Below are 27217 nucleotides of genomic sequence, written 5' to 3'. Positions count from 1 at the left end.
CAGATTCCCCTTTTCTCGTCTGCAGCCTCCACTCTCATCCAAAAAAGTTAGTGGGGCTCTTTGCACAGCATAGGAGATGTTGCCCCACAGCGGGAGCCTCCATTGGATCAGAATACCTTTTGTGAGTAGAATTCACAGAAGGGAAACTCCAGCTTCAAGCTGTAATGATTCACACATTCATTACAGCAAACCTACACAACTTGTGACTCATTGAGCCTTTCTCGGATCTTTCAGTTGCTTGGCAACCTGTTTTTCACAGGCCCAGGCAGGCAGCAACACCCCCTCATGCCCCCTATACAGGCGAGCCCCCTATATGACTGCCATATATGGCTGCTGAGCTTCAGTTTGGTCACAAGTTCTGCAGGCCTGCATTACAGTCGCCCGTCCATTAAAAATAAATTAATCCTGCCAGCAAGATACATTTTTCCACCCTAGGGTTAACCTACTTGTCATCTCAAGTATTTCCTCCTTGGCCCTCTTGCACCATGGGCAGTGGCTCTCTGAGGACAGGAAGAGGGCAAAGCTCTCTAATTCCACTCCTACGTTTGATGGATATCAATCCAGAACGTCAACTGGAGAAATTGAATTATTTTAAGTGCTTGGCGTGCCCAGATAAAATTGTGGGCAACTTTCCTAATGATAGCAGTGCACTTAATTTGGCTGAATAATCATATTTGCGATAGTGGCAGGGTGGAATAAATGCATTATGGGGCACAGCCCAATGTCTCCCATTGCTTTCTAAAATCCAATGGGCAGAGCACACACTCCCATTCGTTGGCTGCTGTAGCCTGATGTCACATCAAAGCAGAGGCTTAATAAATGTGCTTTGGACGTCTAATTAGTAAGTAGACCAAGACTTCTTCCACAAATGCATCCTGGAGAGATGAAGCAATGTTGGCAGGGCAGCTGGTGAGAACAAGAATTGATGAGATAGGCACCAACTTACAAAAATTGTTGGAAGAAATTCTGCCACTATGTTACAGCCCTACTCAGTGCTTTTTGCACCTAAAGCACACCTCTGGCAATTACAGTGGAACTCCAGAGATTTGCTGAAATTATATTAAATCCTGCAGATACTCTGGGCTTTCTTCCTGCTATCTTTTTAGCCTCTCCCAAGCAAAATGCCCAGTTAATCTAGACACACGTAGGTCTAGTTCCCCTAAATTTCAGCTAAAATTGTTCCTGGACTCTACAGATCACATGGTTTGATTTTCCTCCATGCACACAGAGAAAGACAAGCATCTTCTTGCACATTGAAAACTAGATATAACAGAGACAGGTTCTCCTGATTTTCTCACCTGGGAAAGCATCCAAATATATAATTCCTCACATGAAGTTTGAAGTGGAAAAAATCTAGGAATGATTTATCATTAGCTCATCTGTTTGCATGAATCAGGCAAATGTAAGATTAATGCAAAGGCAAGTTCTAGCAACAGATGCAGAACTACATTAGGTTTTGGATTCTGTAGCAGATAGTAGTATCCTTTGGAAATAAGAGTTGGCTGACCAAGAAAAGGTTCATATTCTGTGTAAGTCTACATTCCTACCAACAAGGATGCTACATAAAACAAATTTACCCTCTTAAATCTTTCTCTGAATACTCTTCTGCGAAGTTCATTGTTGGTTACCTGCCAAAAGCAGATATTAGAAAGCAGTATTTGACATCTGGTAGTATATTGTAGTTGATGTGATATTTGATATTTAACAGTATTTGGTATCTGACCATCAACAGTTGATAGTATTTGATATTTGACACCTGTTGCTTTGCATCTGATAGTACTTGATATTTGGCAACCGGTTCCCTTATCATACCTAATATTTGACTATAAATATTTTCCAGCCTATATTTTATATCTGGTAGCATGAGGTATTCTGTAGAATGCAATCCACTGTTTCATTGTTTCATTCGATACCTTGTGATGGCTTCTTCCCCTTGATCAGAGGCACTTGCTGGAACATGTCAAGTGGCACTGCTGGAATTTCCTGACATCCCAGCTGTTGTCAATATCACCCGGACTTTAGAGAAGAAGGGCGGAGTGGGGTGGCAGAGTGCGGGGGAAGACTGGACTTGTATTTCAAGCACTGATCAGGGTTTGAAATGTATTTGAAATAAGCATGTCCTTCTACAACAAAAGAGTTAGAAATGATGAGGAGCATGTGAAAATTCCTCTCTAGACTGTCTAGACTCTAGACAGGAGTGTCTAGAGTTTGAGTGATCACAGATGACTATTTAAACACTATTTAATATATTATGGTGTGTATATAAATATTAGATAAGCTTGACAGATAAGGTAGGTGGGGAGAATTTTTACTACAGTTGATTAAAAATCTAGGGAAACAGGGGAGTGGTGAAATTTTCCTTATCACTTAGTTGTTTAAGAAGACCCATGATGAGAGCCAAGTGCAGAGCCATGGGTCATGTGTCTCATCCCAGCAAGTGGAATGGCTACATTTTACCCCACAGCAGGTACAAATGAGTGATTGGTGGCATCAGTGCTGGACTGTGGAAGTGAATGGTCATCCATCTCACCAAGTAGTTATATGCACATCACCTTGAGCTGTTATTTGGTAAATGGCTCAGCCATTTCATTTAATGGCTTTAAACTCTTTCAGCCCCTTCTATGCTTATTTATTGCCCCCCACTAAATTGCCCAGCCAAATGTTAGATTGCCACAGTAATTCTGTTACCAGTATCCCCTTCCGTTCTTCGCCACTGTAAAGCTTATAACCTTATTTCCACGCCAGAGTGCCCCACAGCCAAATCAGCCATAATTGGGGCTAATAACGAAATAATTGTATTCTGAAATCTCTGGTTTTCTTCCAGAAGTGCAGATGTTGCTGGTCAGAAAAGGTGTAAATTTCTCCAACCTGTTCTTTTGGTTCTCTGCCGTTCCCTTTTCTGGTCTCTGATAATGCCGCAGAGGCCACTAACAACTTTGAAATCTGCATTTGGTGCAAAGCCATATAATAGAATTGTTATTTGTTATTATTAGTTTGCAAACCGCCAGAAGTTTTCTAGGCAGTATACAAAGATTTAAAAGCAACACAGTCCCTGTGCCTACAGGCTTACAATCTAGTAAACACAGTACAAAAGGAAAATGAGATGTTACAGGATAACAAGTATGTTCAGTCACAAATTGTTTATGAAGATATAAAAAATAAGTGAATATATAATGTCATAACTATTTGTATACAGGAAGTTGTTTTGCACTGGAACAGACCATTAGGCCAACTGGCTCAGTGCTGTGTCCTCTGACTGGAAGCAGTTTGCCTGGGTCTCAAGTAGATTTATCTCCCAGTTTTGCCACTTGCAAACCTTTCCGCTGGAGAGGCAAGAGACTGAAGCCAGGGCCTACACAGGATGTGCTGTGTTACTGGGTTTTGGCTACTTGTCCTGAACAGATAGATCTACTCCTGAGTAGGGGAGAAATTAAGTTTGGTTCACATCGAAAGCTGAACCTACCTAATTCACATTTTCTGAAACAATATGAGAATCAAAACTCAGCCATCCTTCAAAATTTGCCAGTCTGAATTTCACAGTGCAGTTCTGCAGTGCATATGCTGTGGTCAAGCGTGCATGAAAATAACACCATAATGCATTGCATCAGGAGAAATTGTTTTGTAAAAATGTATATATTAGACAAAATTCATAAAAGTGTATAACATTAGGAGAAAATTGTGCTAAACTATGGGCAAATTTTCACGAGAAACTTTTTAAAAGACATAACTGTAAACTGGCATGAAAATGCGGAGAACGAAATTTTAGATTGGAAAAATGAGAAACCAAGACTGACAAACTCACCCATCCCTCATCTTGTGTTGGACCATTGGCCCATCAAGCCCATTTTTTTAACAATCCAGCTGGCACACTGCTTTTCCTATAGATTCTGCTTAATATCCTTTTACTTGGGGGTGCCAGAGGCTGAATGCAAGACCTTCTTCATTCAGAGCACCTCATGGGGACCATTAAGAGTTCCTAGGTTAGTTGTCTGCAGCTTTGCTTTGAATTTTATGCCCTCTGACTAATTTTCTGTAGTGTGCAGGTGGCCAACCTGCAGTCCAAAGGTTGCATGTGGCCCCCAATCACCTTTTCTGAGGCCTGCAGTGCCTCCTGAAGCCCCATTCTTATATTCTTTCATGCCCATTTGCTCCTTATTTTTTTCTGACTTTTAAAACTGTTTTTCTATATTTCTATGTGGTTTTAGAACAACTGGAAGAGGCAGTAAATAAGTTGTTTTCAAAAACGACAACACTTTTTTATTGGCTGCATGGCTGGATGGGGCGAGGTCATCATCCCCAGCAGTCCTCCTCTCACCACAGCACAAAGGAATGTGATATTTTTCCACCCTTCCTCCTTGCCTCATCCTTACTCCAGACATTTCAAGTACTTGAGTTGTGTAAAATGTAGTACAGTGGTACCTCTGGTTAAGAACTTAATTCATTCTGGAGGTCCATTCTTAACCTGAAACTGTTCTTAACCTGAGGTACCACTTTAGCTAATGGTGCCTCCCGCTGCCACCACGCAATTTCTGTTCTCATCCTGAAGCAAAGTTCTTTTTTTAAAAAAAAATATTTTTATTAAACAATTTTTGTATTCATACAAACAAAACATACATAAACAAACAGAAGACAAAAACAGAACAAGAAACAAGTACCATTTCATGTCCTAATTTCTTAAACCTTTCTTCTTCGACTTCCTCATGCCTCCCGTTTCTGTATTCCAAATTCTAATCAATTGTTCAGCAAATCTTCCCTTATTTTACTATAAATTTAAGCTAATCATCCTTATTCTCCTTGTCTTAACCATTACTAATAGTAACCATTTACTTTAGTCCAACATCATTCTAACTGTCATTAATTTTGTAATATTTCTTTAAATAGTCCTTAAACTTTTTCCATTCTTCTTCCACCGTTTCTTTTCCCTGGTTTCGGATTCTGCTCGTCATTTCTGCCAAGCCCATGTAGTCCATCACCTTCATCTGCCATTCTTCCAGTGTGGGTAGATCCTGTGTCTTCCAGTACTTTGCAATAAGTATTCTAGCTGCTGTTGTAGCGTACATAAAGAAAGTTATATCTGTCTTTAACACCCCCTGGCCGACAATACCCAAGAGAAAGGCCTCTGGTTTCTTGGGGAAAGTATATTTAAATACCTTTTTCAGTTCATTATAGATCATTTCCCAGAATGCCTTAATCTTCGGGCACGTCCACCAAAGGTGAAAGAATGTACCTTCCTTTTCCTTACATTTCCAACATTTATTGTCAGGCAAATGGTAAATCTTTGCAAGCTTGACTGGGGTTATGTACCACCTATAGATCATTTTCATAATATTCTCTCTTAAGGCATTACATGCCGTAAATTTCATCCCGGTGGTCCACAACTTTTCCCAGTCAGCGAACAAAATATTATGACCAATGTCCTGAGCCCATTTAATCATAGTTGATTTAACCGTTTCATCTTGTGTATTCCATTTCAGCAGCAAGTTGTACATTTTTGACAAATTCTTAGTACTGGATTCTAACAGTTCAGTCTCTAATTTTGATTTTTCCACCTGAAAGCCAATTTTACTGTCCTGAAGCAAAGTTCTTAACCCGAAGTACTATTTCTGGGTTAGCGGAGTCTGTAACCTGAAGCGTCTGTAACCCGAGGTACCACTGTAATTTCTAATGTGGCAATTGCGGTAAAGTGTTTTTTCTCCAGTGTGTGTATGCCGATACAGCTCCTTGCCAAGGGCGAAAGGGACCCTAGGTATGACTGTGTGGTGGCCATTGGCAGAAACAAATGTTTACCCATCTCTGCTGCAGAGGCAGTACTGCCTAGCTTCAGTTCAGGTGTGTGTTTTATGTGACTAATATATCAGGCTGTCGTCATATCAACATGGGAAAGGAGAAAGCAGAAAGTCATTCATAGGAGGACACAGAAGATGCTGAACTGATGGTTGGAGAACTGCTAGCAAGTAAAGTAATTTTACCTTGGTGAAAGATAACTCTTGTTAAATAACCTCTCTGAATTATGTTTCTTGTAAACATGCCCTATGTGCCTGAGGAGGGAGTTTCCCTTTCACATTTCATCACTTTGCTATCTAGCAGCCTTGCCAGGTTCTGTACCAGATCAAGATTACAGGAGGGCAAGGTGAGCTTTGAGGTGTTTTTGGCCTCTTAGGTGCTATAAATATCCAAGTTGCTTTGAACACTGTTGCTACGTTGAACTCGGAGATAAGTGAGTGTAGGCAAGGTGATACTTTCAGTTGGCCCATTCTCTTTCGATAACTGTGTGTGTATACAAGCTGCTGCCCTCCCAAATGTTCTTCTCTAAGTGGAAATCTAAAACATCCTCAAACTATCAACACAAGTCCTGAGAATGACACGCCCTAGTTGCTGGGTTGCTTCCATGAGCTAGCTATATTTTTGCCTTGAAACACCCAGGCCTGTTGAAGAACAGGCCCTTGAAACCTGCAACATTCTAAAGAGCTAGATGGCCCATTAAGAGATGATGCCTCATTTACTGGATACCTGTAAGGCATTTGCTTTGGAAAAGGAACCCTCTGTTCTAGGCTCGCCTGACTTTCAGAAATCATTTGACTGGGAGGAAAGGAGAACCAAACAAATTAGCACACAGCAGGCTGCCTATCAGGATATGTAGAGTGCACTTTCTCATTCAGCAGCAGCATGTTTCCTGCTGCTAGGTTACTGTGTGTGCATGTAAATGGCCAAGGGAACCAGATGGATTGTTAATGGGAACCATGGCAGGAAATATATATATTTAGTATTCCAGAAATCTTAACCCGGTGCAAAGACCAGATCTTCTGTGGAGTTAACCATCACAAGACCAGAGTTTCTTTGTTGTTCATTTTAGAGGCTAGATCCAGATTTTTGTGCAGGTGTGTTATCAGAAATATTAAATGGGTGTAGAGGGAGGAGAGATTATTTCCCTGCCTTCTTGGGCACAGAAAGGTGATTTATAGCACAGACATTACACATATTTATTCAAAAATAGATTTCAAAAAATACAGTGGGACTTGGTTCTAAGTGTGCATAGAATTTCTCCCTCCATCTCTTCCGTTTGATTTAACTTGATCAACAGTTTTCCTCTTGCTAAATGGATTGTATCCTTTAGACAATTTGTTTTCATTTACACCTCCCACAGCAGTGGTTCTCAAACTTTTGTCTCCAGGCCACTCTTTCAGAATAGAAATTTGCTTGCGCACTGAATTTTTTTATTGATGAGATACATTGAAAAACAAAAACAACTTTGAGTAGTGCTTGATTTTTTGACAGAACTACTTTATACTATGATCATGGAACATCCAGAAAGCATAAAACAATGCAGCTACATAAGAACATGTATCATTCCCAAAATATAACATTGATTGTTCTTGAATCTTCCTGCTACACTTGCCATCAACTCCTCCCACATTAGTGTGGCACACCACACCCTTTCGGAACCTCTTTTCTGCACTGTATCACTCATTCCTCTCAACCCACAATCTTCTCCTGCATAAGTGGCCATCTCCACATAGTGGAAAATTAAGTAAAAACACCAGAACATTTTCATTCTCTTAAAATAATTTCTTTTCTCTAGATCAGGCATGGCCAAACTTGGCCCTCCAGCTGTTTTTGGCCTACAACTCCCATCATCCCTAGCTAGCAGGACCAGTGGTCAGGGATGATGGGAATTATAGTCCCAAAACAGCTGGAGGGCCAAGTTTGGCCGTGCCTGCTCTAGATAATAATCTGGTTGCCTTTCTTACTTTGATTTGTCATCTCTGGGAATCAGGGTGATCCAAATGATTGCACTAGACACACACATCTAGGTATGCACACTTGTATTTGCTCAATTGTATATTCTTGTAAAATATTAGGGTGGTGTACAGCAATTAAAAGTCATTAAAAACCATATGGAACAATCATATTGAGTGGTTTATTCAAAAAAATCTGTAAGCTACTGCATAGGCCTGTCAACATTTTTTTAAAGTCTTCAAAACATGCCCAAATCTTTGCTGTAAGAATGTCCCACAGATAGGACCAGAAAACTAAATGTTTGACTTCTGGTTGAGGCCAGTAGGATTTAACATGGGGAAAGTTAACAGTGCTTTTCTGGATGATATCGGCGATCACACTGAGAGTGTGAGACTGCTCTTTACAAATGGACAAGTCTGAAAACTTCTGACTGCAGATAAAAACATATTTATCTCCCACTGTTAGCAATTCTGCTTAGGGAAGAGGCAACAGTTCTTTCTGGAGGTAGGGGGAAGGCATGTGAGGCTGAGTTGCTGACCAGGAACAATGAGCCTCACCTCTTATTGTGTGAACCCTGAGATGCTGCCTGCCTATGTGCTTGTGCCAGACTATCGATAAACTCTCTCCCATCTTGGGAGAGGCTACCCATCAAAAGCGTCTCTTCTTAATGGCATTTTATAAATAGCTCAGCACCAGCACGAGGGAGGGGTTGGCTCCCATATAAGGTAAGGTGGGGAAACTGAGCTAGTGGAGTAATGGAAACATTTACGTTCCAGCCAAGCACGTGACTGATCACTCAAGTGTGGTGCCGTCTTATTGTACTGCCTGTAGGTTGGACAGGAGCCCGTCAAAAGCCTGGCTCTGATATGCTGTGGATGACCAGGAGTCTCATCTCACCACATCACCAGCAAACCTGTTGTGTGTCCAGCTACACCAGCTGTCAGTGGTTGTGGGCGAGGAGAGGGTGCACATGGAATTCCCTCCATCTCACTGGTGCCCTTGTGTGCAGATTGGAGGCAAACCTCCCCTCCATTCTGTTAAGTAAACTGCAGCATAGTTATCAGATCTAGACTGTGACCTGGAAGGAATTTATGGTGTTTTGGTCTCAAATGCAGTGCAGTTATGAAGCACTGAGATCTCCACGAAGGGGGCCATTGGCTCACATATCCATAAGTAATAAATCTGGATGTTATTAGAAGGACCTGACAGAAAATCTGTTCTGGTAGCTTTTTAAGAGGGTGTGCTATATATTCATAGCTTGATTGAATATAGACCTCAGGATCTTGCATCTGTATACAATTCCAACATTTCCTGATTAATCATCTTGTCAATCACTGATAAATGTCCTACAGCAGATGCCTGGAACCTGTGGCTCACCAGATGGTCTTTGCCTCAGTCAGCATGGCCACTAGGAACATAGGATTGTATGGAGTGAGACCACTGGACAATCTAGCTTGGTATTGTGGCAGCAGCTCTCCAGAGTCTCAGATGGGGGCACCCTTTCCAGCCACCCTTGATGCTAGGGGTTAAACCTGGAACTTTCTGCATGCAAAACAGATGCTCTACAACTGAGCCATGATGCTTCCCTCAATGGTCAGGAAAGGTAGGAGCTGTCACACTGGACACTGTGTGGAAGGCAACAGGTTTCCCACCCCTGCCCTAAAGCATCTGCTAAAACACCTTGCTGGCATTGTGTATATATGTATGCTCAGGGGGTGCCATTTAACTTGTCATCACTTTAAAGATGAAGAACAGTTTGAAACAAAATGCCTACTCTTTTCAGTTGAAACCTTAATAAAAAATACAATGAAAATCGTATCTGTTTTGTGCCTCTGACTCCCTGGAATCAATAGCAAGAAAAACCATTCAATCTGTGTTGCAATTCTGCCCACCTTCCTCCAAATATATATTTGTGTCTCTTCTCAAATTAAGGAAAACATAAAGTATATGTTGGGATACAATTAATTGCTTCAGACCTCATTTTGCCAGCTTTCGATAATTTCTCATGAGCTTGGAAAATTCACTTTCAAAACTGCTGCTGATAGATCTCAAAGTGCATCTTTGAAAAAGTGCCAGTGAGTTGGCTGTACTTTTTCATTAAATGAATGGAAACTGGATATCTTGGTCAGCTGGAAAAATCACACGCTTTGTATGCTCTCCAGGTTAGAGCTTTTCCTTCTTGGCAAAACAAAACCCCTTTTCTACTGCAGTCAACAGTTCCATTCCATCTAGGTCTGATTAAGTTCAATAACTGCAGCATAATTATTTGGTGGATCAGGTTGATGATTTTCTTCTCAATGGACCCAGAATGTTCCTGCTCTTCAGAGGCACAGAACTGAAAGCTGTAAATAGTAGAAATGCTATTTGAGCTCTGGCAGGGTATGGAGAACACTAATAATACATTCCACAGTACAGGTTGTGACCCAATCTATTTCAAACCATAGGGTGCCACTCCCTGTGTCTGAAATACAAGGTGAAGAGGTCATCACTGAAAAACATGCTGTGAATCTCTGTGCTATAAAACACCTTCTGTACTGAGCAGCAGTGACATATGTGAGTGTGTGAATTGCCTTGTAAGCTGATGTCGATTGCTGCCAAAACTTCCCTGTTGACCTGCAATGCAGCAGGTGCAGGTGTCAGAATGAATGACTGTTGACACATTCTAGCACCATCTTCCTGTGACAGGATCACGACACTGCTCTGTTTCCTGTGATGCATCAGATGTATAAACTATGAGGGTTAATGTGTGCACACATGCAAAAAGTCTTGCAATAGTGTGGCAGCAAGGATAGTCACATGCAATCATGTTGAGTATTGTTGGATGATAATCACCTTTGGTGTGTGTGTTTCTGAGAATGACATTTTTTTTATAACTCATCACATGCTTTAGTCATCTTACCCACTGACCCTCTATGCACATACGAGTTTCACAAATCATGGAGATAATTAACTATGTGTATAGCACCTTATGGTCCAGTCTCCCACGTGATTTATAATCTTATGTACAGATGGTAACATTTCAAGAGTATTTCGGTCACAGTTCTCATTACGCACGTCCCAGTCTTGCAGGAGTAGTAGGTGAGTTGAACTAGATGAAGGGACTCACTAACTAAGGGAAGCCTTGCTGTGATGGAAAATCATCACTTAATCCATTAAAAAAGAAAGAATAATGGGTGCATAAGTAAAATGAAGGTGCTTTATGTCTGGGCAGTACTGAGTGGGAAGGTAACCTTGTTTCTGGTCATGATTTTTAAAAAGTGTGTGCATGGCTGCTGAGGAACACTCATCCTGGAAGCCACTTTCTGAACATGAAAAGATAAATGCTCTCAATCAGTATCCAACAATTGCCTGGGCAAGGTTGTGGCAATAGCAGGGGATATGTCTCTCGTCATCCATGATGGCACAGGCATTGTTCAATATATGCTTGTGACAACTGCTCAGGCGACCACACACACAGCAGCCTCGATAGCAGCAGAGGCACTGCTCGAGGGAGGCTTGCATTTAAGCAGCAACCTCTGCCTGTGCTCTGTGAGTGCTGGTTGCCAGCAACAGTAGCAGGGCCTAGAATCCATGGAAGGCAGCTGCAGCCCCTGCAGTCAAATGGTTATGCGATCTTGCTTATTTTATTTTATTTTCCAAACCAGAGAGATCTGTGCACTGCCTATAACTTCTGCTATAAAGCTAACTCCAAAGGAAGGAGTCTGTGATATATTAGCAAATGGAAGCCATTCCATTCACTGGCTCTACTGAAGACACATCTTATGGCAGAGGAAGGAATCTTTTCTGGTGTTCCTGTGTAGGGACAGATCCCCAAAAGCCAGGACTGCAGAGTGGAGTGCTTATGCCAGAGCTGAAGAAATTCACAGTGGAAAGTCTCCAGATACCAGAGCGGAGCAATATGTGGGAAATGGAAGGGGGAGCATGCAACCGGGTGGGATAAGTGGTTGATGGTCTAATTCCAGGTGGGAGCAGTCAGAGCTGATGTCCTTGCCAGGACAATGAGAATGCGATGCTTGCACTTACGTTGGAAGGGGCTGTTTGGTGTATCCACTTCTAGGGAGGTTATGTCCAGGTTCAGCAGGGACTTAGTGGAGGAGGCTCTTCCGCCATGGCAGGCAATCAGTGGCCCAGGAGGGAGAGAAATCACTGCCATGAGGTAATTGTTGAGGGGTGAGAGAGAGAAGTCTACTTTCCATACTGTTTAATGATCCCTCCCTGCCATCCTTCAATGCATCCCTCATGGAACAGAGTTTGTATTGCTGTGGGGTTGTCCCTTTGGCCCGTTCTCCTCCTCCTTCTCTCAGGGTGTTTCCAGGCAACCTGTTTATCGAGTATTCCGCCTGAAACACTTGAAGGGATGTTAGGTGACATGTCAAAGCGAGTATTTTCCCACCCTTTCCACTGCTTTCCCCCCACACTTGCTGTAATGCAAAAAATGCTGTCTTTTGAGGAAGGAGGTATGTGGCACAAGACCTCCCAATCAGCTTCAAATGCACAAGTATAATTTGCTAGGATGGGATTGAATCCCATCCAAGAACAACAACAGTCAGAGAGTGCCCTAAATGGTTTTTCAGCGGAACTTGTAGCATCCACCAATATGAACTTCTATTTAAACACACACACAAGCATTTTGACTGTGTGCCACAAGATGTATTTCTGATTTGCTTTCACCAGAGAGGCATGGGGTTGAACCTCTGACCACTTGCGGGAGGGAAGCTGTTGTGCTCTGCATGGGAACTGGAGTTGCATCTTCTAACATTTTCCAAGGGGAGCAGTTTAGTCTGATATGCAGTTCAGCCACAGTTGGGACATATCTTGCTTATTTCTTGGCAGTGCCAGTTTGCACAGCTTCCAGTTCATGTGTCTCTTATTTGTACTTCCCTGTGGTTTCATAGCTCTGTTGTGGAGCTGTATATGCCAACATGAATGTATGGACAGGAGGCAGAGAATGAGACCACATTTTGCAGAGTTCCCCAGTTGGTGTGCACAGGGCCCACAACTACAGGAGCTGCTGGTGTTACATGTATATTCTCTGGTCCCAGGTGGAGTGAAAAATAGGAGGCAAGACCAGCAGGCATGAGACCTCTTGCCCTATCAGTTCCCCTTGTGTTTTCATAGAATTGTAGAGTTGGAAGGGACCATAAGCATCATCTAGTCCAATCTCCCACAGTCCAGGAATCTTTTGCCCAAAGTGGGACTCGAACCCACAACCTTGAGATTAAGAGTCTCATGCTCTACCAACTGAGCTATCCGAGAACACAAACTCTGCCACCAAGTAATCCATCAAGGACAACACAGAATGTGTTGCAAACATGCTCCTGGGTTTGCAGGGGCTGGATATTCTGGGTCATTTTCAGTGCCCTTTAGGCATGCGTGTGAAGGGATATGGTTTGTTTTGGGTCTATCCAAATGCAACTTTAAATTAAAAATAATAATCATGGAGAGTGGCAAAATTATGCATCAACACATGCCAGTCATAGTTGCTTTTAAATTAGTATCTTTTGAATTGTCTGCCATTTCCTATCAGTCAGGTTATTGATCTGCATCTAGTTAATTTTAAGGACTGAGTGGTTGGCCAAAGTGTAAACAAGAGCAAAAGAATAACAGCAAGCATCATTTGAATGAGGAATAGAAGGCAAGGAAGAAGGTGGCAAGGGAGGTAATAAGGCACAACAAGCTCCACTAATAGGTCCTAGCTGGGATGTTGATACATGACATATTGGTGCAGACGGCTCTTTCAACTGTAGCAAATTGAAACAAAAGGTGTTGGCCCTTTTCTGGCTGGTATATTGTTTAGCATGGTGAGGCTGTGACTACACCAACTCCCTGATGTTTTCATATAGGCAGCTGCATATCAGATGTGCAGTTCAAATCAGCACTGATCCACAGTGAAGCCCTAGTGCTCAGAAGGCCTGGGTTAACTCTGTACTCATCAGAGCAGTGAATATCTCAACAGGCACATTGCTTCTGCCTATGTCATAGTAAACAATATAGCATCATCATAATGCTGGGGTTGGGGACAGAGATCCCATCTTCCCACTATGTTGAATTTGCCAGCCTGCAGAAATCTGCAAGGAACCCATTTTTGTGAGTTGGTTCATCAAGCCTGCAAGTGTCTCCCCCACCATGCCTCTGGCTGAAGGCTCAAAAAACAATTCAGCAGGAAGCACTTGATAAAACCCACCCCTCAAGCCAATGTGGCCTGGTGTAGGGAGGGGGGGAAGAAATTTGTTTGATTCACATTTTAATGAGAACTTCCCTAATTCACACTTTCTAAACTGGAGGCAAATCAAAATTCAGCTTGCCTTCCTTCCTTCCTTCCTTCCTTTCAAAATTAACACTTCTCTGAATTTTGCATTGCACTTCTCTACCCTAAAACTGTGTATCTTAGGCGAAAGGGCACACAAAAATGCATATATCCATCAAGTAAAAATGCTTTATATATGAGGAAATTGCTTACTTTACATGGAGAAATGGGCAGAAAAATTTGCATGAATTTTGATGCAGACTTTTATAGGAGGAAAAGAGAAATCCTGAAACTGGACTGGAAACTGGATTAGAATTGGAGAGAGACTTGGCAAAAAACTGAAATTGATATATCTGTCCATCCTTGAAGCTTCATGGGAGTTCTTTGACTAGTCATTATAGCCAACTTTGCTCATTGCTTATAAGCCACATTTTAAAAATGTGAATAGCCCCTGCACAGGTTTTCTCTGTATCATGGGTGCCGGACCTGTGGCCCTCCAGATGTTGCTGGACTCTAGCTTCCATCCATAAGAATTGGCCATGCTGGCTAAGGGTGATGAGAATTTGAGTCCAACAACATCTGGATGACCACAGGTCACCTCACCTGCTCTAAATTCTTTGGGCCTATCAGTAAGCTGACCATTTATGGTGCAATCCAATGCATGCTTACTTGGATGTATATCCAACTGCGTTCAATGGGGCTTACTCCCTAATAAGCCTGTTTTAAGATTACACCTTAAATCCCACTTGGTATAATCGGATTACCTATTCAGTGATTTTCTCACCTAGGAAGGAATATGGATTGGATATACTGGGACAATGCTTTTCCTTTGTAAGAGCCTAGATTAAATATACAGACTTCTCCTGCTAGAAAGGATAACTTGTCTGGAAAATGCCAGTTTGGCCAGGCTTGCTCTGGTGTTAATTGTCACTAATGAGCAGGCTATGGAAGGCTTGGCTCTCAGAGGCCACTGGAGATGGAATGTCACATCATCTGGAGAAGAATGCCCTTCAGTAGTGTTGGTTTGGCAGGAGAGCAGCCGTGACCTCAAAGCGGACTACTTTAACTGCATGAATGGATTTGTTATCAGAGAATGCCTCTATTCTTATACCTAGCATACTCTGAGCTCGTGCTTAATGCTGATTGTACTGCAGAGAGCACAGAGTGTTAAGAGGATCTCCTGTACTTACTGTACACAGATGGATTTATTTATGTCTATATTGTGGAGGCTGAGGGGAGGGCGAGAGAAGAGACTCATTCTGCAAAAGGGGATAACCCCCTCTGGAGGTCATGTTGCCCCTCAGAGCTGGCTCATGCTGTAAGACACTTTGAATCCTGCATGACCGCGAAGCCCAGTGCCATGTTACTTGGCATTGCCGCCAGGGGCCTGATAGTTAGCATTGCTCCTTAGTGGTGATGAAAGCTATGGTGAGCACTAAACGCCCATCTGTTACTGCAGCGCCTCCCATACTGACAGCCTTTCATCTTTCAAAGTCTGGCTCTTGGGAGTTTGCAGAAATGGAGGAGGAAAGGAATGCAAGGGAGAGAAGGAAAGCAAATTACGCCTTTGCTCAAACCTCGCTCAAAACCTTATTTTAACCCTTTTCTTTTTTCCAAACTCATTTCTAATGACTTTTTTAAAAATTTTTATCCAGTCCTTTTGACTATTGTTAACTTTTCTCAAAAAAAGCAATTTAAAAAACACATGCTTGCTTAAAACTGGTAAGAGATCATTGTTCCCAACAAGCTTTGCCACATGATTGACTAGTTCATGATGCAACACTGACATTTTCTTTGGTTTACCCCTCCCATTGAACATATCTAGTAGGGGTTTTGATACAAGCAGTTGTGCTGAGTGCTCTTATGCAACACACACACAAACACACATTTAGCATGCCATGTTTGATCTAGGATTGCTTTACATGTAACTATATTCTTGCATTGAAGTGACTTTTATGTAGGAATTTAACACAGTCCTTAATGTAGGGAGTCATGTAGGGCTATAATACACATGCATGATTCACTGTGCATACTAACACAAGGAACTCATAATATGGTCCTGACTTTCTATAATGTAGGTGCACAATGGATGGGGGAGAAATTCTAGTCAATTCACATTTAAAGGTGAACCTAACTAATTCAAACTTTATGAAACAATATGCACACCAAAACCACAGACGTCAGTTGAAATTTGCATGTTTCCTAATTTTGCAATCCATTTCTCCAGCCAAGTAATGCCTACATATAAGCATATTTTAGTGTCGTATGTGCATAAAAATGCATATTATAATAAAATACATACAGAACTGCATCATATTAGCAAAAATAAGCTTTGCAAAAATGTGTATATTAGGCAACTTTATATGTGTATAGTAGGAGAAATTTGCACTGAAATGCTGGCGAATTTTCATGATTTTTTTTTTAAATTGTGAGCCGATGTAAAAATGTGGAGAACTGAACTTAAGATTGGAAAAATTAGAAACTGAGAGAAACCTAAATTTACATGTTTGCTCATCCCTAATGCACATGCGGCAAGCTACAAAAATGTAGGATTATCTTGTGTGGAACACACAAGCAGGTCTCAGGTGATTCTACTGATGTGGAATGGGCATCAGTTGCCTCTTATGTTTCTAAGAAGCTGCCTTTTATGTCATTCTGCCCCAGTATTGTCTGCTCTGATTGGCCGTAGCTTTCCATCTCCTGCTACTTGATTCTTTTAACTTGAGATGCCAGAGATTAAACCTGAGAGCTTCAGCATACAAAATGTGTGCCATTGCACTAAGCTATGGTTCTCTAAACGGGATTTATGCAACTTGCAGCTCACCAGTGCCTTCCTCCATTCAGGAATTTGTCATGTATTATGTGACCCTAACTCCTACCATGTTCCTTGTCCATTTCTCCTGAAGACCCTCTGATGATATTCTTTGCGTCCCAATTCTGCTGTTTAACCCCAGTCCCTTATAATCTAACGTGACATGAAAGAAATGATTGAAAATTAAATCTGAGGCTGACTTTTGTTATGCTTCCCAGGGAAACCATGTAAAAACTCTTCTTTGCAAATCAAGGAAAGTCTGCACAGGCATTGCTCTAGAATCCTTTTGTTACCAAGTTTCAGAGCGAGCATTGAGAGGAGATGAACTGATGGTGTCTCTCTTCCAACTCTTTTAACATCCTATGATTCTGCTAGCATTTATATTTGGATTCTCCAGCAAATTCTGCCTGCGGGGAGAAGACAATAGCAACTCTGTAGCCCATCCGTTTGTGAAGCTCTGGCGACAGAGTGCTGTGTACAAGACTTTGAAAAAGCAGGCCTTATGTGCCACCAGGAAGCCTGTCACTTTCGTACTGACAGTTCCTCGGCCATTAATCTGGAACGTGCACAAATTCCTAGTTTTCTTTCATTTCATCGCCCTCGTTTTTGTTCATTAAAATGGCTGAGATATTTCACTCAGCAGCAATTATTGAGCAATAACTCTTTCCTCAGGAGTTTTTCCAGAGCTGATGCTCTGCTATCTGAGTGTTCTCTTGGGCCTTCTCCCAGGCAACCAACCCTTCTGCCTCCTCCTCCTCCATTTTTTTCTGTTAAAGAGTCATGTATCATGCCCAGAGGCTGAGCGGCTGAGGCAGTTGCTATCTCAGTGCAAGTAGCTGTTTTCCATACTTGGCATGCAGTTCTTACAAGGACAACTTGATATAAAGGGGAACATCCCCTTTGGGCTTTGGATATTTCATTCGAATAAAGTGCTCAAGTGGGGTGTTGTTTTCCAATCCAGCTGACAAATTTCAGCTGCTGTTTCCCAACCCTAACCCGAAATATTTCTATATATTTTCTTAACTCTCTTGTTTCTCTCAGCTCCATTTATAGCCCTGAGGACAGGTGACAGGGGTGGTTTGGAGAGAAAGGAGCTGAAAGTATTTTTGCTTCAGTAGTTTATGGCAAATCCGCGCTCTAGATTCCACTCATTTTATTTCAGTACTGGTCTCAAATTCAGCTGTAGGTCTCCAATTTTGAACTGAGGAATAGGCAACAGTTGCCTGTCTGTTCTTTGTGGCACTGTGTCAGCTGCCCAGACAAGGCAATTGGCAAAAATTCAGTTCAGCATTGCCTCTGGAGACTGTTTAGGTCATATATCCTGTGGTTCCAATGACTTGACTTTCCTCCTGCTATATAATTCCTGTCTCTCCTCAGACTTCCAGTCTGACCATCCAAAGAGCTGAGCCTGAGAACACACCTTTCCACAGGTTTAGCTCACCCAACCTCAGCTTGCCTTGCTTAACCTTATTCCACCTGCCTCCCTTCCACTCCTATCCTTTGTACATTACATTGGAAGTCCATCCAACGTTGCTTCCAAATAAATGTGCATAAAATGGCACTCTTACTCAGCCAGCCTTTTTAGTGCATCACCTCAGCCACCATCATTCCTAAGTCATTTCTTGGGGATGACAGTGGTTCAAATCCATTCCAAACAAGAACATTGGGCTGAATTTTAGATCCTTAGGTGCTTCAGTTTTTCAGACACACTCTCATGATGATTACAGATTTCTGTGGGCATTTCCCATTGTGATTTCAGGGTAGAAGCCAGTTGTTCGCCCATCTCCTCCTAAGCAAGGGCTGAAGCTTAAAGAAGCTGTGTTCTGATTCTGGGACAAGAATCTTCTATTGAAATGAGGATTTTTGTGTTTGCCTCCCAATAAGCCTGACTCTATTCAGATGAGGGGAAACTATTCTCTTCACTTTCTTACCTGTTCATTTAAAAAATGTCTAGACTATCTTTCAAGGCACATTGCCCTCACAAGGCAGTGTGCAAAATTCCCAAGCAGAACCATCATAATCTAAAAACCAACAATTTTAAAGCACAAATATGACTCAAATATGTGCAATAACATTAACTCATAGCACAACTGTTAATTAAATGTGTTTTTTAAAAAGCCCTGAAAACCTTTCTAGAAAATGAACAGTGTTGGGGCCACACATGTATTTTATTGGGAAAGAAAGTTGCAGAGATAGGAGGCCATCATTAATGGTCTGTCCCTCGTACCTGTGAATATAGCATCTCTTACTGGTGAGCTGGAGAGCGTTTGATTTTAAAGTCCTGGCAGGTTGATTTGGGTCAAAGCAGTCTTTCACATAACCTGGTTCCAAACTATTTAAGGCTTTAAAGGCCAAACCCAGCACTTTAACCTAACAGCGTTTCCATGCGCTGCTCTGGTTTTGCCAGTAGCGGCTTAGTCATACTGGCCACATGACCTGGAAAAACTGTCTGCGGACAAACGTCAGCTCCCTCGGCCAGTAAAGCGAGATGAGCACCACAACCGCAGAGTCGTCCGTGACTGGACTTAACTGTCAGCGGTCCTTTACCTTTACCTTTTTAGAAAGAAATAGGCACCCAACATAGCTGGGACTCAACTGATGCAATATGTTCCAGTCCCCTGACTCCATACTTCAAATTGAGGGAAGTAAATGTCTTTTTTGCTCCCAGTTATAGTTGTGACAGGGGCAGACTTTAGCCTCACAGAAGATTTTGAAGATCAATATTTTATTGGGATTCTCTCTCAAGATGACATTATTTTCCCTCTGTTGATGTTCCGCCATCTCTCTCTCTCTCTCTCCCTCTCTCTCTCTCTCTCTCTGTGTGTGTGTGTGTGTGGTGGAAGACAGCAGAGGCTGAATATACTTCCTCAATATCTCTCTCGTATTTCTAATAGCTTTGTTCACCTCAGCTGCAATAGGGTTGCCATGGTGATCGATTCTGCCTGGCATCCACACTGCTTGTTTTATGAGGCAATGCCCAGGCTTTGCCATTCTTTCAGCATGTGGTTTTATTGAGGGGTGGGGCAAGGAGATGAGGATTGAATGTATCAATGGGGCATGGAGAGTGGAGGTTGGCTATCTCTGTCTGGGATCAGTGCGTTATGGTTTTCCTCAGTCATTCTCAATATAGCACATTCTAAATTCCCTCAGGTATTTCTGAGGTTTCTTTGTTCACATTTGAAAGCCCTTTACCTTTAATATCTGAAATATATCCTTTTCACATTTGGGTTAAACGTAGCTCCCTTTTTCCTTAGCCCCTTGTCATATTTTTTATTATTAATTTGATTTATTAGTAGCTTGCCACATAAGGAGTCTCAAAGTGACTTCCAAAATTTTAATAACGTAATACTCAACAGAGAGTAATACATTACAATAATAAGCATACCATTACCCATAAAACAGGCCCAGTAAAAAGCCAGTTAAACAGCTTTTAAAATCGAAAATGCAAAATGGATAAAAGTAGTATTATTAAATCCTAGCGTTAAGATTCTTGTTCTTATTCAAGTTAAAATAGGTCACTTTTCTACAATGTTTCCACAACTAGATAAATCCCGTCATTTGCTTGGGATGCGCAATGGCCACAAAATTCAACATGTATCTGTATTTGCTGCTTTGGAAAGCAACTCAATACGTTTCAGAAATGCTCTGTGTCTTTCCCATTTGGCTCATTATACAGGACCAGATTAGATTTGTTAAAAACGAAACTTTGTTTTCTCCTCATCCACTATAATGAGGAATCTGAAATTGGCTATAACTTTCTTCCTCTCAATGAAATTTGCAGGAGTAGCAGACCCTCCAGAGTAGAGATTGTGCTTGCCAAATTGTAGACAGATACAGCCAGATGTTTTTGTGCGAGGCATATTTAAAAGTTTGATTTAAACAAAAAACAAACAAAAGAAAAGTCTATAACTTTTTCACTTTCTGCATGAATTTGATGCAATTCACAAGCATGACCACCCTTTATGATCGGGTGAAGGCTGCCAAATTTCAGTATGATAGCTTCAATGTTCTCTTGCAAGGGCAAACGTTAGCATTTTCAGGTGGATACAATATAAAGCAGAGGTTTTGTACCCCAGAAAAAAGAAATGGCGCTGCAATTTTTGGAGAGCCTTGGCCCCAAAGGAAATCAGAAGCTTAAGGAAGCCCTGATCTGACTTGAGACACCTTTCTTAATGGTGCAATATGACTCAGGAATGTGAGAGCCTTCCCCATATCATCTCAATTCACCTCACAATCTGGGGATACATACAGAGCTGCTGCACACCCCTGACATTTACCATGCCCTCCCTGCACACTTTCAGCATAAAAATATGCATTCCTCCTACTCAAAAGTAAGTGCCACTGAGTTCAGTAGAATTTACTCTCAGGTAAGTGTGTATAGGATTTCAGGCTGGGAACAAATGTGTGGTCAAAGTGGAAACAAATTATTCTAAAGTGGCTTTGGCTGCAATCTGGCAAACATTTAGATGCCCTCAGGACACACTGAAATGAATGGAGTATGATCTTATGAACAGCTTCCAGTGCTTTGTGTCATTTTCTTTAGTAAAGACTCGTATCATAAAGACTCATTTAGCAATGAATGAGGCTGGCAAAGTTATAATGTCTCTCTTCAGATTTTGGTCCTTCATGTCGGATCCAAAGCAATTTCAAATTGTGACATTCCTCTCACAATAATAGCATTTGTTCGAAGAAAGATGATGTGGTCTGGATAGCAAAGTGTGTCATTGAATTAAAAGCAAATCAGAATTTAGTGGTAGATTTACTGGGGATCCTACACTTGATCTCTGGGGGTTCTGCTGTGGTATGCTCCATCAATGATACAGGAGGCTTTGTCCAATGGCCAGTATTATCTACAGTGCAGGGGGAAACTCTGGAGATGCCAGGAACCACAAAACCATGCTTCATAGCTTTTCTGTGAAGCTGGGTGTATCAGATTCCAGAACAGGTTTGAAAAACTTTATGGAGAATTCTTAATCTAGCAAGACTTTTCAGAGTAAAACCTACTGGTTATGCCCATCCCAGCCGATAAGCCAGCACTCCTATTACAGGGTTCCTGTTACAGTGCAAACATCAATGTGTATTTGATGTAGGCCTCTCTTCATTCATAATACAGAACATATGAATACAGTAGAATTGGGGGAAGTGCTATTTACTAGTAGCACACGGCTAATTATATAGCAAGATCTCACCAGTCTCTCCCCACTACAGCTGTTAATTTTCTGTAAATATGTTTTTAATGAGCCACTAGTAGTTACAACATAAAGTAGCTGTAGCAGCAAGGGCTGGCTCCTTAGATTTAGCAGGCTCCCGCCACATACTGGTAGACATTAATTTAAAGCTATATAATACCTTATCAAAACCCCATTAAAAAACATGGTTTACTTGCTTCTCTTCACTGAGTCCCCAAGAAAGTCCCCAAGAAATCCACATGAGAGCAGTTACAAGGCCCAAGGAGTAGCTAGCATAAGGCAGGGTGGGGAGTGAGAAATGGGGGGTCCTTTCTGATCACACAGAAAAATCATATGTATGTTATTTATATCCCATCCTTCATCCCAGAGTCTCAGGACAGCAGATGTGGTTCTTCTTCCTCCTCTCATTTTAAATTTACAAGAAACCTATAAGGCAAGTTAGCCTGAAAAATACTCAAGGGCATCCAGTAAATTTCCTAGTGGAATATGGATCTGACGTCAACTCTCCACAGTCCTAGTTAGTACATACATATAGACATTCTCTCTCTCTCTCTCTCTCTCTCTCTCTCTCTCTCTCACACACACACACACACACACACACTAAGTTTTCAGTGGTGAACCAAAAAAATAGGGGTGCATATATCTAGCCATGTGCAAATCTGTAAAACATTAAGAAGAAACACTGTGCCCAGGATCATCCCCGAGAAAGGGTGGATGAGTGTGTATTCCTGGTACGCAATTTGTTTAGGTTCACAAGTGATAATTTTTTAGGAACTACTTTGTCTCTGGCAAATGAATGGCTGTTGCTATAAACAATTATGTGCAAGCTTTATACGCCAAAGGCAAAGCAACAACAACTCTGCTTCACTTCAAAAACTAGGAATGACTATTTGACCTGTAAAAGTATTGAAGCTGTAGTTAAGAGGTATAATAAAAAGTAATTGCAAGTGCTTTTAAAAGACACTGTTTTTAAATGTAATATTAAATTATCCCAAATGTGGCCAGCTTAGTTTTGCTCATTGTCTCCTCCCACTTGCCTTCCCCTTCCTGAATTTGCAAAGGTCCGCTGCCTAAAACCGTCTCCAAATGCAGAGATTGGCAGAGCTATTATGGAAGTAGCAGAAGCAACCTCTACCCTGGGAACAGGATACAACACGAAGAGTCCATTCAGCAGGCTGCATAAAGACAACAAGGAACAATTAATGAATTAATAAGCAAAATACGAAGGCCTTTGGCAGAGATGTGCCAGTGCTGGCACAGCCTCAATGATGTTAACTTAGAGCAGATGGTTAATTTCTGCTTTTTGTACACTCTATCAGCCGTTTGTAATATGCCACGGGCCCTAGTTGTAAAAATATGAAAAAGCCACCAGTCTGGTTGTGTTGCACATTCTGGGAGGAACCACTTTAGAGTAAAACGCGCTTCCTCTGGCCTGAGAAGAGATACGCCATAGACTAAGGAAGCCCTGTCCAACCTTTGTATACATAGGAAAAACTTGGTTGGTTTGGAAAGCACAGAGTCTGTTTGATATGGCGATCAATCTCACAATCTTTAGATGCCAGTGAATAACCAGGAGGACAGGCACTTCCCTCTTGAGTTAGCATAGGATCTCCCAGCATTATGATACAAAGTAGGGTTGCTCTCATTACGTGCTAGTAGCTGCCAATGGCTATGATTTCTATCCAGTAAAAAGAACTTGGGGTGCCACAAGCAGCTGGTGATGCGAGCAGCCCTCCTGATACCGAAATTGCTGCATCTTACCTGGGTGTGCTGAGGGTGAGGCATAGCAGCAGTGAGGTTGAGACTGCACAGATGGATTGGCTCTGCCAGTTCATCCAGGAAACCTCAATCTTGCTGCCGTCATGCCCCATCCCAGCAGCATCCAGGTAAATTACAGCAGTGGCCCAGCATTGCTAGCATACATGCTAGCAAATGCTACTGCTTGCCTTTAATGGGATAACGAGGTTGCCATGATGATAGCTGATTACTAGGAAAGAAGCCCAACATATTTACTGAGGATTAAACTCTGTAAATGACATTAATCTCCTGAATAGTTGCTAAACCTGTGCAAATCAGATTTTTTTAAATATAATCAATTGATATTGGAAAAAGAACCTTATTAAATGAAATTAAATGCTAATTTCATTCATTTAAAACAGTACGAGATTTCCTTGCACATTTATTCCTTGCTTCAGGCAAACATCTGTGTATATGCTAACTTAAATCTGTTTATCAGACAACTCAAAAACAAAATGTATTTTCCCAAGGAAAAATAACTACCTAATAGAATCATTCTTAGAACTCAGTATTACACTTTTTATTTGTTTCTTGGCCAAGGATATTAAAACATTTCCCCATATTTAGAATGATATCCTGCTCAGAGGGTTATCAGTGCCATGTTCTTGGCAACAGTTAAAAGATTTTGGCTGTGGTCCTGAAACTGATTTACCAGTGAGTAAGTCCTCTTGAGTTCAGTAGGCATTACTTCTGAGTAGATAGCTATAGGACTGCATTGTTATGCTACAGCCATACGCCTGTTTACATGGGAGCCAGCCCTGCTGAGCATATTATGACTCACTTTCTTCAAAATAAACATTTGTAGTTTGGGCAATTGAACCTGAAATGTAATGCAAATATTATTGTAGGAAGAAGATATCAAGAGCCATCTAGAATTAATGTATCAGTAGGGTGAGCTGCATTTGCAAGGCAAGTTTGACCAGATTCCTCTCACACCCGGGGGTGGAGGTGGGGAGTGGGTTTTGAAAGGAGGGGTGTATCCATGTTGTTTTCATAAGTGAACACAAAAATACATAGTTCTGTGTCGTTAAAATAGATTATTTGACATCTGCACCGTGCCCCGTTCATGCTGGCATGCACCAAAACAGGGCAGCTATTGTGGGCACATAAGGGCAGGAATGTGTGGAAACGCCCTTGTGAGTTGTTTCTAGTCTTATCTAAGCTCTTTTGGCTTCTCTAGAAGTTCCTCAGGTGTTTCACTCGAGGAAGAACCTCCCCAAAAAAATTGCTTCGGAATTTTGCTTGAGGGAAAAACCCAGTGACAAACTCACTGGGTTAAGAGTCGTCAACAGGCTCATCACAGCTATCTGCCAATCACCCATTCCCACCACCCTTCTGAGTAATACCCCTCCCCACCTTCTCACTATATAGAAGGATCTGGCAACTTCTGTTTCAGTGTATCTGAAGAAGTGTGCATGCACACGAAAGCTCATACCAAGAACTAACTTAGTTGGTCTTTAAGGTGCTACTGGAAGGAAAAAATTTTTTTTGTTTTGGCCCTGAAAAATGTTGCTAGTCTTATCTAACTTGTTTGATTGCCATGGAAGTTCCTCAGGTGTTTTGCCCAACCAGAAATGCCCATATTTAATTGAAGCATGGTTGTGGGTGAATGTTCAGGGCAGAGACATATGTTGAAGCAGGACTCAAGAAGAGAGCGGGAGCCCTTGTTACTACTTCATGCTCAAACTCATAAAACTTTCCTTATTTCCTGCAGGCTCGTTTCTTTAGGCTGCACTTGGCCTGCTTAAGAATGAATAGGCTGGCCACCCCATTTTACTTAATGATATATTGGATTATACCACTTGGCTGAATGGGTGGTTGAGAAATGTCATAAATAACTAAAATAAAAAATCAATCTTGTTATATCATGGGGGCATAATGGCTGAGTTTAGACATAATGGTAAACTATGGTTTTGTATCACATGTTTGAGCCTCAGGCTCACTTATTCCTTCCCCTCTTTACTTCTGGCAGTGATAGAAGCTTTTGCTTCCATTTTCAGTCAATAGGAACTCTTGTAAACTTTATATTTAATGGCAGATGCTCATTTATGAGCAAGGGCTGATACCACTGATGGTGGAGAAAATAACAATTGCATATAACCATATAATTTTGATTATTCCATTTTCTTTTGAGCCTATGGCCTAGCTAGACTGAATAGGGCTGTGCCTGCCTACCTTTTACAGCACAGAACTAGTGGCTTTTAGGTACTATATGTAGAAACTATGTTGTTAGAATCTATGGTGGCCATTGTATGCATGAAAAGAAAATCAGCTAGGCATAGCAATTGTGATTAATCTGGAATTGTTTGAAAGGGGATATTAGGAGACATTTAATGAATAGGAAAATTAGTCAAAGTCTTCATAAAGAAAGACATTGAAAAATGGTTATATGTAATCACATTATATGATGCGGGCTGATCTGAAGAACTAAATGATTTTGATTGGTTCAGGCTGATGACATTGTGTTGCAACTACTGAGATGGTTGTGAGCCTTTGAGTGTTGAATAGAAATCCCGTGTGCAATCGGGAAGCATGTAAGAAACATTGATGTGGGTGTGGTTCTTTGCAACCCCCTTATTTTTGAGGCTGTTCCTATATTTAATCTCTCTACAAATAAATCAGGGTGAAGACTCCATAAGCACCTTATCTTGAAGCATCCAGGTAGAGCTGAAGAGGGCAAATGGCAAATACAAATGAGCATTTTATTCTTCATGTTCCCACCATAATGTAAAGTACAGTAAATAATGTATGGCGGTTGCCAATACTACAAGGTAAACATGACATCTGAAATGCTGCCTGGAGTCACAGAACTGGCAGTAACTGACTTACTATGTGCCTCATAACTGAGCATACATCAAAGGGGCCATAAAGAAATTATGAGGCAGTACGCCCATGCTGAGGGACTGAGACAAAAAAGACTTCTCCTGTAAATGTGTTTCCCTGTTTGGTTGGGGGCTCAGAAGCTCTTTGCTTCTTTTATTTACCATAATCAGTGTTTTTTTCTGGGGGGGACACAGGGGTATGCATACCCCTAAACATTTAGTGGATCTGAGTTTGGCCTCATTGAGGGGCAATATTTCAATATGAGTAGGAAATTGAGAGTACCCCTAAACATTTTTTTAGGAAAAAAAGCACTGACCGTAATGTTTTTAAAAAAACAAAAAACCACTCAAGATGAGCAAGGACAGAAAATTATTGCTGTAACCTCTCATCTTGAAACTGAAAGCCCTATTTTTCAGTCAAGAGAAGCAGACACATGATTGAAGGAAAATGGCAAGATCCTTAAACATCTGTTTATTATTTCTGAGATTTGTAAATGCATAGGAAGCTGCCTTATACTGAGTCAGACCATTGGTCCATCTAGCTCAGAAATGTCAACAGTGACTGGCAGTGGCTGTCCAAAGTTTCAGTCAGGGTTATCTCCCTTCCCTACCT

General features: G+C 41.5%; 1 protein-coding gene and 1 non-coding gene across 14 annotated transcripts in view; one reads left to right on the top strand and one right to left on the bottom strand.

The window, feature by feature from the left end:
• ABLIM3 (actin binding LIM protein family member 3) overlaps positions 1–27217 on the top strand; it is a 141890-nt gene that overhangs the window by 12625 nt on the left and 102048 nt on the right. The window lies entirely within an intron of this gene.
• On the bottom strand, positions 12921–12993 carry TRNAK-CUU (transfer RNA lysine (anticodon CUU)). Its single transcript has one exon. It is a non-coding gene; the product is annotated as a tRNA-Lys (tRNA).

Source organism: Podarcis raffonei, chromosome 2, assembly GCF_027172205.1.
Source record: "Podarcis raffonei isolate rPodRaf1 chromosome 2, rPodRaf1.pri, whole genome shotgun sequence".
In the NCBI taxonomy this organism is placed as follows: Eukaryota; Metazoa; Chordata; class Lepidosauria; order Squamata; family Lacertidae; genus Podarcis; species Podarcis raffonei.
Note: the sequence above shows the minus strand (reverse complement) of the source record. Positions and strands in the feature narration are given on the sequence as shown.